The 10,331-nt window shown below is 41.7% G+C and overlaps 1 pseudogene; it reads left to right on the top strand.

Moving 5' to 3' along the window:
• Positions 1-2,350: 2,350 nt before the first annotated feature.
• Positions 2,351-4,043, top strand: LOC129012348 (nuclear pore complex protein Nup50-like; annotated as a pseudogene).
• Positions 4,044-10,331: the final 6,288 nt, after the last annotated feature.

Here is a 10,331-nt window from a genome sequence, read left to right as displayed (position 1 = left end):
TAATCATGACTCACTGCAGCTAAATTTTTAACTTTTCTTTTGTAGAGACAGGGTTTATGCTAAGTTGACCAGGCGGGTCTTGAACTACCTGGCCTTAGGCAATCCTCCCACCTCAGCCTCCCAAAGTTCTGGGATTACAGGCGTGAGCCACCATGCCTGACCAATATGTCTCTTGTTTCTTTTTTTACCTAAAAGTTCTCCTTCTAGCCCTTTATCCCCTTGCTATTTGTTGAAGAAACTGGGTAACTTTTTCTGTAGAGTTCTCATTTCGAATGTTTCTAATTACATCCCTGTAGTGCTATTTAACATGTTCCTCCCTCCCTGAATTTCCTATAGATTGGATATTAGATTTAGTGGCTCAGTCTGATGCAGGTTTTGTTTTTTGGCAAGAACATTTCCTAGGTATTCCCAGTGCATACACAGGGCAACTCATAGATGCCCAGGTGTGTTGTAAAGGCCCATCAGGGGGCACCTGATGCCCAGGTGTCTCTCGAGATGTCAGCTGCCACTGATAATCAGTACCTAGATCCATTATTGATTGCACTAAGCGTTCTCAAAATGGTGACAGTCTAGCTGTATAATTCCTTTTTAATTTATTACCTGGAATATTTCTATAAAGAGAAATTTCCCCTCATCAATTATTTGGGTTGCTCTGAGATACAATTTGGAAGGGAAATCACTACGTGCCATTTTCAGACTTGTGGGGTAGAAAAAGCCAGGGAAAAGAGGCAAAACTCAGATGAACCCTCTGGGCTACTTGGTAAGAGTGTTCCTCAAGGCATTGGTACAGGAGGAGGAGGGAACGACTAATGGAAATGAGATTTGAGATCGTCTAATCTGCGGGTCCTCATTATTCCTGCATGGATAATTATGAATTGGCTGACTGCTGAGCTCTTAGTCTCCACGATTCCTTACCTGCCTGCCCCCTTGCTCTGTTACTGAGCTTTGTCCTTACTCCTAAATTCAGCTCTGAGGGCAGAACCCCACCTTATACTTCTTGAGTCCCTCATAGCCCTAGCAAGGCACTGAGCACTGAGTCACCTATCAATGAATGACTGCTTGTAAATTCAAGGTGATGAATTATTTATTTTATAATAATTCTCACAAGCACTTCTGAAGTGTCTATCTGCTCACAGGGCTGGATGGAATGACATAGTTCCACCCCTCAATAAGTCTTAAATCAATAATGAACAACACTGTCCCAGATCAACATGAAGGAGCCAGATATTTGAATCAGTCTTAAATAAATACGCAAAACACACAAATGTTCCAAAGGCAATATGTTACTGCCAGATTGCCTGCCAGACGCTCACACCAGAGCACGCTCCTGCCCTGCCTTCTGTGTATGAGGATGCTTACATTCCCACCCACTTGCCAACAGTCATTATCATTTCTTCAAATCTTTGCCAATTCTATAGGTAAAAAAATGGAATCATATGTTCTCTTTTTTTTTTTTTTTTTTTTGAGACGGAGTTTCGCTCTTGTTGCCCAGGCTGGAGTCCAATGGTGCAATCTCAGCTCACTGCAACCTCCACCTCCTGGGTTCAAGAGATTCTCCTGCCTCAGCCTCAGGAGTAGCTGAAATTACAGGTGCCCGCCACCATGCCTGGCTAATTATTTTGTATTTTTAGTAGAGATGGGGGTTTTATCATGTTGGCCAGGCTGGTCTCAAACTCCTGGCCTCAGGTGATCCTCCCACCTCGGCCTCCCAAAGTGCTGGGATTACAAGCATGAGCCACCACACCCGGCCCATTATATGTTCTAGTTTATACTTCAATCAGTAGCGAGAACTAACCCCTATTCCCATTGGCCATTCGTGTTCCTCCTTTTGTGGCTGATTACCTATTCATGTCTCTTGCTCATCTGCATTGAAGTCCCTGTGTACTGCTGGGTGGGACTGGGTGCTAAATGCCACGATGCATGAAGTCCAGGACACTTTCAAAACAAATATCTATTGTTTTTTAAAAAGAAGAAAATACGGCCAGGTGCAGTGGCTCACTACTGTAATCCCAACACTTTGGGAGGCCGAGGCAGGTGGATCACCTGAGGTCAGGAGTTCGAGACCAGCCTGGTTTGATAGTGAAACCCGGTTTCTACTAAAAATACAAAAATTAGCCAGGTATCATGGCATGTGTCTGTAGTCCCAGCTTCTGGGACAGCTGAGACAGGAGAATCGCTTGAGCCTGGGAGGCAGAAGTTGCAGTGAGCCAGGATCATGCCATTGCACTCCAGCCTAGGCAACAGAGTGAGACTTCGTCTCAGGAAAAAAAAAAAAAAAAAAAAAAAAGGAGAAGAAAATACATGTATGTAAAAAATGCTTAAAGAAAAATAACTTTTGTCGACTTGCAAAATGGCCGCCCGGAGCGTGTTCCGCGCGGTTCCCCCAGCGGTCTCCGGCTGAACCAGCGCTCTTGCCTCCCTGCAGAACACAGCGTGAGGAGCTCCCCCTGGGGACATGGTGTTTGAGTCTCTGGGCTTGTCGAGCACCAGGTCTTCTGAGGATCGCAGCGCAGCACTGGAAGCGGCCGAGCGCGCTCAGCCCGGCGACCACCAGCCGCTCCAGACCCCTGCGCCGCCGCACCCAAGACCCAGCGAGTGCAGCGGCGGCCGCCGAGGAGGTTCGAAAACACGGCCAAAAGAAATGCCGAGAAGGAACTGACAGATAGGAATTGGGATCAAGAAGATGAAGCTGAAGAGGTGGGAACATTCTCCGTGGCCAGTGAGGAAGTCTTTAAGAATAGAGCCATAAAGAAAGCAAAGCGCAGAAATGTTGGATTCGAATCTGACAGTGGAGGAGACTTTAAAGGTTTTAAAGGTTTGGTGGTACCTTCTGGAGGAGGACGGTTTCCTGGATTTGGTAGTGGCGCTGGAGGGAAGCCTTTGGAAGGACTGTCGAATGGAAACAACATAGCCAGTGCACCTCCCTTCACCAGTGCAAAGAGTGGCAGAGCCCAAGGTAACGTTTGGTTCTCTTGCTGCAAATGGCCCTACCGCCTTGGTTGATAAAAAAGTTTCAAATCCCAAAACTAATGGGGACAGTCAGCAGCCCTCCTCCTCTGGCCTTGCTTCCAGTAAAGCTTGTGTCGGAAATGCCTATCACAAGCAGTTGGCGGCCTTGAACTGCTCCGTGCGGGATTGGATAGTGAAGCACGTGAATACAAACCCCCTCTGTGATCTGACACCTATCTTTAAAGACTATGAGAAATATTTAGCAAACATTGAACAGCAACACAGGAACAATGGCAGGAATTCTGAAAGTGAATCTAACAAAGCGGCGGCTGAAACACAAGTCTCCTTCCCTTTTTGGCTCAACAAAATTACAGCAAGAGTCAACAGTCAACGTTTTTGTTTCATGGCAACAAACCTGAAGATACAGCTGACAAGAAGGTGGAGGTGGCATCTGAAAAGAAAACGGACCCATCATCACTGGGAGCGACAAGTGCCTCATTTAATTTCGGCAAGAAAGTTGATAGCTCTGTTTTGGGCTCATTAAGCTCTGTCCCCCGACTGGATTTTCATTCTCCCCTGGAAACTCCAGTTTATTTGGCAAAGATATTACCCAGAGTAAACCAGTCTCTTCACTATTTCCCACTAGACCATTGGAGGGCCAAGCGGAAGGTGACAGTGGTGAATGCAAAGGTGGAGATGAAGAAAATGATGAGCCACCCAAAGTAGTAGTTACTGAAGTAAAAGAAGAAGATGCTTTTTACTCCAAAAAGTGTAAACTATTTTACAAGAAAGACAATGAGTTTACAGAGAAAGGCATAGGTACTCGTACTCTGCATTTAAAACCTACAGCAAATCAGAACACAGCTTTTGGTGCGGGCAGACACCAATTTAGGCAACATATTGCTGAATGTTCTGATTCCACCCAATATGCCATGTACGCGAGCAGGGAAAAATAACGTTCTTATCGTCTGTGTTCTAAATCCACCAATCGACGAGAAGAATGCCACCATGCCAGTCACCATGTTGATTTGGGTAAAAACCAGCGAGGATGCAGACGAGTTGCACAAATTTTACTGGAGAAAAAGGATGCCTGAACACGCGAAGTCGGCTGCGGAATTACTGTCAAGTTGCTGCTTCTTCCACTGCCCCTTAAACTTAGTTTTTCTTCTCTTCTTTGACATTCTAAGAACTTATAGATAACTTAAAACTTTTGTGAGGAAGATTAATGTGGCCAATAAAACCTTTAAATGTTAAGTGTCAAGAAACCGCACTCTCCCTTAAGAACTGCCTAAAGTGTAAAATACATTTGAATGCAATTTTTGGAAGATTTTTTAATGTTCTTTTGTTTATTAAACTAACCCTAAGTGATTTCTTCAAGGACTGCAATCAGGGTATCGATTCGCTTTCCCAAAGGCTCTTCCAACCCGTGGGTTTTGGGGTCCACCACCACTACCAGAGAGGCTTTTGAACAGGTGCCCAGCTGTGTTCAGAAGGAACCTGGCCTGTATGCTTCTCTCCGGTGGGCTCAGCCGATGTGTGAGACTTGTACTGTTACCAAATGAACCGGGCTGCCATGCTGTGACAGGCATTTGTCCTCTGCTTTATTTTTATTTTGAAGCTAAAATGTGAGTTCTAAGTGTTCACTCAGCGTTCGAATCATTCGCCTGTAACCCTGTGGGCTGCTTCACGAGAATTCAGGACCTGCATTTTCATTCTAAAAAGAAATGAACAGCTTGTGAAGGAGTTTTTTGGGTTTGTAGTTTCTATTCATGAGGTAGTGTTACTTCTTTATCTCCCTAAAAACAAAATGAAGATAATGGGGGATTGCCAGGAATGGGTTTAAAAGCACAAATTTGGTAGCTTATCATCTACACCATGGAGAGTGAACCCTTACGAAATGAAAGTCAAATGAGACCATCCTAGAAAAAGAAGATGCTCGTAGGCATTTGTACCATGATCAACCCCAAGCATATGAAAACTATGACCAAGTGACGTGCCTGGGATCTTTGACACACAAGCCATGTGAATTCACTAGGAAACATGTAATAAGGTAATGGAAGAGAAAATCGTGTGTAAATTTTGCATTTAACTTTAGACAGCAGTATATTATACATTTGATATCTGAAATATCTTTACTTTTTTTAAGAGTAAGATTCCATATGTCTATTTGGAAAGGAGCCATGGTTATGCACACGAATATCCATGTCACTTCTCCAGAGCTGTCAGGAACTAACACGAGCATTCTTTGAAGACTCTGGGCACATGAATGAGATACAGAATTGAATGTTTAAATTTCTACTTTGATTCCTCATGAATCATTTGAGACTAGTACCAGCTGATCTTGTGTACAGGCTCAGGGTCAGTGCCCAAGGGCTCACGTGTGTGTCTTCTGATCTTCAGTGCCTAGTGCATTCTCATTTAGAAAAGAATAGTCAGAATAATTGTGGACGGTACAGTGGCTTTTTAAAAACTACAGTCTTTAAGTGTAAGGTTTGGGGCCGGGAGCAATTTTATGATCAAATATGATGAACTCCTAAGTACCTGAGGTGTGATTGGGCCAACATCGTCATGAGGTTCTTGCTCTACTTTCAGTGTTTTGATTCCACTGGGAGAATTTGGCCCTAGTGTGTGGCTTTGGATGAATCCGTGCAGAGAGAGGTGTGCTTGTACTGTTACAGGATGCTGTCAGACATAGCTATAGTAGGCACCTAGGGAGGAAGTGGCCATTATTTTTACATTGACTTTTGAGAATGCACGTGAGTTTTTTTTGCAGATGATTTATAGTAAGCAAGTGGTTGATGCTGTTAATACTGGCCCTGCCCGATTGACATTAAGTTTATTCAACTTTTAAAAAGATGAGGAACTAAGGGGAACAAATTTAAGTTTGTTGCAACTTAGCCACACATGCTTCCCTGGTACCAGCTGGAATCAGCAGCTCACAGGCATCTTTAGGACACTTCAGTGTATATGACACAGTACTTTGTTAGCGTCTGCATGTGTATGGAAAGTTTACAAAAAATGGCATGAAAAGATCATGATTGGATTTTCTTTTAAACCTGCCCCTTCTGTAAAAAATAGTTTATATATTTTTAAATTAGTGGGTATGTGTGGCTTCCTTTTTTCCTAAAATTCCCAGCAAATTTTTGCTGCTAAGACTATCACTGTTAAAGTGAAAATTACAGGGAAAAATGTGATGAATATACCATAACTCAAAATGTGATATTTTCTTAAAATCACTCTTTTATGCTTTAGGAACTGGTTGGTCTCCACTTTGATTATTAGTGTAAAGTGCCTGAGTATACGTGGATTTTATTGTAAAATTTAACTCCTTGTCTTTTACTTGGGGCACAGGGCCCCCGGAGGGCTTACCTTTTTTCCCCACTATGTTAACAGGTAATTCTGATTTGTGTGTTATTTTAGTTTGACTTATTTTTAACAAAATATTAGAAATTATGCTTTAAAATGTTTAATGTGGACTGAAATTTTCATCTTTTGTTTGAGAATCTATGAAGTGTATCATATACGTGGCCTAAAGCAAGGTGTGTATTTTGTTATTCTGAAATTGTTTTGCATCTGGACAAATACTAAGTATCCCAGTGGCCTTTTTTTCTAAAACCTGTGTATCCATCTCATCCTTTTGCGCATTCCTAGTAAGCAAAAAAATTTGTTATGCCATCTTCATTATTCGAATTACAGACTGAAAATATTGCCAGTTTTTAAAAAAGTTTAGATTATGTTTTCCATGGAAGGACAAGTCTGACTGTTCATGGGCTGATTTTCTTTAAGAGGATTATTCTATTTTACAATTTCAATTCTAGATCACATTTTATATATGCTGCATGCCAAAAAGAAAAAAGAAAAAACTACCTTTTCTGGTGTGGAGGGGAAGAAAAACTAATATTCTACCTTACTAGTAGAGTTCAAAAGTTTTCACTGAGAGCCTTTTCAGTAAAAGTTAAACAAGTTTGTTTTTCGAGCATTTGTCAGTTATTCTATTTCAGAAGAGTCAAAATTCAAGCACGATACATTTTGAAGGCTTTGCAAACTCCTAAACCCCTGATGAGTCCTCTCATTCTGGAAGTGGGAATTTGAGTAGATACTGATTTGTCCCGTAGTATGGTAGATGACGGGGAGGTCTTTTCCAATCGGGCACTCAGAACACAGGCCACTGTATGTTCTCAACCAGTAACAATCATATTGAGGACGAAGGACTCTCCGTTTGATGCAGACACAATTGTAATGGAGATGTAAAACTTCTTAGCAATCAGATGGATAAATTGTTTGCTTTTTACTTTAAATAGGAAGTTGTTTTCTAAAACTAAAATACTTGAATTGTCCAGACAATATAATCTCAGCTTGTATTAGTTTTTGAATGCTCCCATCGAGGAAGTGTAACAATCCATGAAATGTGAATAAATGAAAAGTAAACAAAAAAAAAGAAAAAGAACTTTTAATCTTACTTCTCAGAACCATTGTTAATAGTTAGTTCCTTCCAGATCTTCTAAATATGTAAGTGTAGGTGTTTTTCACACATACGGGATCTTATTCTGTTCAGCTTCCCTATAACCTGTTTTCCTCATAAGAATCTTTGCAATCTCTTCAAAGAATGACAAATCAGTAAGAGAATGATAGTTTGTTAATAGAAAAATAAGCAAAGACTATGAATAGGTGATTATTCACAAAAGGAGAGGCACAAATGGCCAATGTGTAGAGGTACTCAGCCTTACTGTTAATTGGAAACATAAAACAAACAGATGATTCCATTTTTTATTATTATAGACTTGGCAAGGATTCCAAGAAATCATAATGCCCAGAGCTTGCAAGTGGCGAGAAAGTGAGCATTCTCATACACAGATGCAGGTAATATGCTTTGGAGCTAGCATTTTGGGAGAAAATTTGACACTAGTAAGTTCTTGAGAATGAATCTGCCCTTTGATGCAGCAGTATCACTTGCAGGAGCTTATCCTAAGGAAATGACCAGTAATTTGAGCAGAAACGTGTGTAAAAGAAAGTAGGGGACTGAAAGTCAGGTGCAGTGGTGCACACTGCAGTCCCAGCTACTCAGGAGGCTTAGGCCAGGGCATCTCCTGAGCCCAAGAGTTCAAGTCCAGTTTGAGAAACATAGCGAGATCCAGTCTCTTTAAAAAACAAAAACAAAAAAAGTAGAGGAGTGGGCAAGTACACTGTGGCATATCATACCATAGAACACTGTGGGGCAATTAAAATCATGTTTTAAAAGAATATTGGCTGATGTAGGAGAATGTTCATGATGTATTACCATGTGAAAGAGGGAGGTTGCCAAAAGGGTACATGGTATGACCCCATTTTGCTTGTACATATATGCACACAAATGACTGAAAATATTAACAATAAGTTTTTCTGCATCATGAGATTATGAGTGTTTAATTTTTTCTTTGTGCTTTTCTAAGGTTTTTGTGTTTTCTAAGGTTTTTTACACTGACCAAGTATCACTTGTGGGAAGTAGTGGGGAAGATGTCATTAAAAATGGTTTCCAAGAGAAGTACTGGTTGATATGGGGCAACCACAAATAGACTGAAGAATTTGATTCTAAATAGAGCCAATGTTCTGACACTGGCCAGTGGAAGTGGGAGAAGTGACATCCCCCAACCAAGGTCTTAGGCTTGGGTTACCACTATTGTACCAGGTTTCAGTGTGACCTGACCTCTCAGGGAGAGGGCCCAGGCCCTCAGCCCCAGGGCATTTTCTTTGTTTTCTGCATAAGCCTCTGGGTTAGAGGTAGGAGAGGTAAAGGAAATGAGAACAAATTATTCTGCACAAGGAGGAGGAGACCAAGGTGCAAAGGAATTGGTCCCAGACACCAAGCCTTTTGGCATGACTCACCTAGACTGCCTGAGATATCACCCCACAGGGACAGCCACCAGCATGTCCCCAAACTCAGACACAACAACTTTATGAACCTGCTGCCAGGCACAGACTGCTCTAGAGATGAAAGCAGAGAGATCTGCAAATAAAACAAGGGGTGGGAGTCCATCCCATGCTTTCGGTTCCCTGAAACTTCTTTCTGCAACCTGAAACTTGTTCAGAGGGAGGAGAGATGAATGGTAATGGGTCCTGGAGGAGTCCAATTTACTTTTCTTTCTTAATATAGTAAAATAATTACCTAAGAGAACAGAATGCTATATGTCAAGTCCTAAATAGGATGGTTTGTGTATGTGATGATATTGAAGCCCCAAACAGATGTGAAGATGGAAATGCTGACATAGTGGGGCAGGCTGAATCTCAGAAGAGGGTGATGGTTCAAGTGTGATAGGAGCCTGGAGTAGATGGCCTTAAAACAAAGAGACCTCTGCAGCCACTGGCAAAAGGTTAAGCAGTAAGACCCTATCTTTCCTATTTAAGGGAGAAGTCCTCACTACCTTCTAACCAACCCCACAGTCCAGCTCCAAAGAACATGGCCGTCCAGTTTCAAACCCTGTAAGGACCTCATGAAGCATTCCCTGATCCCCACCCCAACTCTGCCTAGTCAGGCCCCACACGTCTTCAAGAGCCAACCTTATGCCCATCCCTCCATCCCCCCGATAGCCTCTCTCCTTTAAGCCCTAGGCATTGTGTCTCTTTATTTCTGACTTTTGGCCTCCTTTTTGAGTATGTATTTGTCTTATCCTCACCCTTCTGCCCAGAGAGCAACTTGAGTAAAGGACTGCACGTTGTCCTCTACATCCACATAGCAGGTGCTATGTAAATATTTGCTGAACATTTTTTAAAGTCAGTGTTTTCTTTTAGAATAGTTTTGGATTTACAGAAAAATGGGGAAGATAGTGTAGAGAGTTCCTGTATACCCCACACCCAGTTTCCCCTATTCTTAACATCTTATATGAGTACAGTACATCTGCCCAGTTAATGAACCAATAATGAACATTATTATAAACTAAAATTGGCCAGGTGTGGTGGCTCATACCTATAATCCCAACACTTTGAGAAGCTGAGGCAGGAAGATCACTTGAGCCCAGGAGTTCGAGAACAGCCTGGGCAACATAGGGAGATCTTGTCTCTAAAAATTAAAAAAGTAATAATAATAATAAGTATTATTAACTAAAATCTATACTTTATTAGAATTTTCTTAATTTTTACCTTCCTTTTTCAGAAGCCCATCCAGGATACTGTATTACATTTAGTAATCATGTTGCAGTTTCTCAGACTTTGCTTGTTTGAGATAGAATTCACATACCATAAAATCCACCCTTTTAAAGTGTACAACTCTGTGATTTTTTACTATATTCACAAAGTTGTACAACCAGTAGCATTATCTAATTCTAGGACATTTTCATCTCCCCTAAAAGTAACTCCACCTGTTAGCAGTCACTCCCCATTCCCTCCTCCCAGCAGCTTCTGGCACCACT

The sequence above is a fragment of the Pongo pygmaeus genome, chromosome 15, assembly GCF_028885625.2.
Source record: "Pongo pygmaeus isolate AG05252 chromosome 15, NHGRI_mPonPyg2-v2.0_pri, whole genome shotgun sequence".
In the NCBI taxonomy this organism is placed as follows: domain Eukaryota; kingdom Metazoa; phylum Chordata; class Mammalia; order Primates; family Hominidae; genus Pongo; species Pongo pygmaeus.
This window is presented reverse-complemented; position numbering and strand designations above follow the sequence as displayed.